General features: G+C 37.3%; 1 protein-coding gene across 1 annotated transcript in view; it reads left to right on the top strand.

The window, feature by feature from the left end:
- LOC109924825 (lens fiber major intrinsic protein) overlaps positions 1-863 on the top strand; it is an 8851-nt gene that overhangs the window by 1203 nt on the left and 6785 nt on the right. The window lies entirely within an intron of this gene.

The following is an 863-nucleotide window of genomic DNA, read 5'->3' as shown; positions in this document are numbered from 1 at the left end:
TTGAGTTATTGGAAGGGTCATGGTCTTGGTAGACTTCGTTTTCATTCATATTCGCATTTTAATCTGCCACTTTTAATATTTATCAAGACAAAATTAGCCATATATTTCGAAAATTACATTAAAAATCTAGGTGAGACCAGCCCTGCCCCTCCATGTTTCGACGGACTAAGAGGGCTCGACTATACTATATATAAAATACTATCCAACACCAGCCTTTCTCTGTGGGCCGATATGACAAAGGAAAAAACACGTTCCTGGAACTTTAACGGTTAACCCTCAAACGTAGACCAGATGCGCGTTTTCTTTTTAAAATCGATTACTGAAATTAGGAACAGTAGTATCACGTGATTATTGCTAAGTTGAATAGCTGGCGTGTTTGGGGACGTTTGGTGATTTGTGTGCTTCTGAGATTACCATCTGTTTGACACATCCAAAATGATAGCCTGAGTGTGTCCCATCAATTTGACCGATGTTTCCTTGAATGTCAGACGTTTTAAGAAGCCTTAAGTTCTGTTTCAATAATTGAGATAACATGACTGAATATATTCACTTGTAGTTTTATTTGAAGGATTACTTTTCTCAGGCGCGGTTACATTACGTAGAAATTTTATTTCAAATAAAAGCCCTGTAGGTTAAATATACCAGCCTGGACATTTTCAGGGTCTTAGAAATCTGCTCAGATGTTAATAAATAAACTGGAGGGTTTCAATATATTAGCAAGTAGGACAGAACAGGGAGCATGCGATGCTTTGGGTGTCACATACATTTGTTATTCTTGTAAATTGCTGGGAAATAAAGTTTTCTTTTTAAAAAAAGAGGCAAAAAGCAGGCTTCACTCAGCTGTGAATTGCCATCAGTTCTGG

Source organism: Rhincodon typus, chromosome 41 (assembly GCF_021869965.1).
Source record: "Rhincodon typus isolate 14 chromosome 41, sRhiTyp1.1, whole genome shotgun sequence".
NCBI lineage: Eukaryota > Metazoa > Chordata > Chondrichthyes > Orectolobiformes > Rhincodontidae > Rhincodon > Rhincodon typus.
Note: the sequence above shows the minus strand (reverse complement) of the source record. Positions and strands in the feature narration are given on the sequence as shown.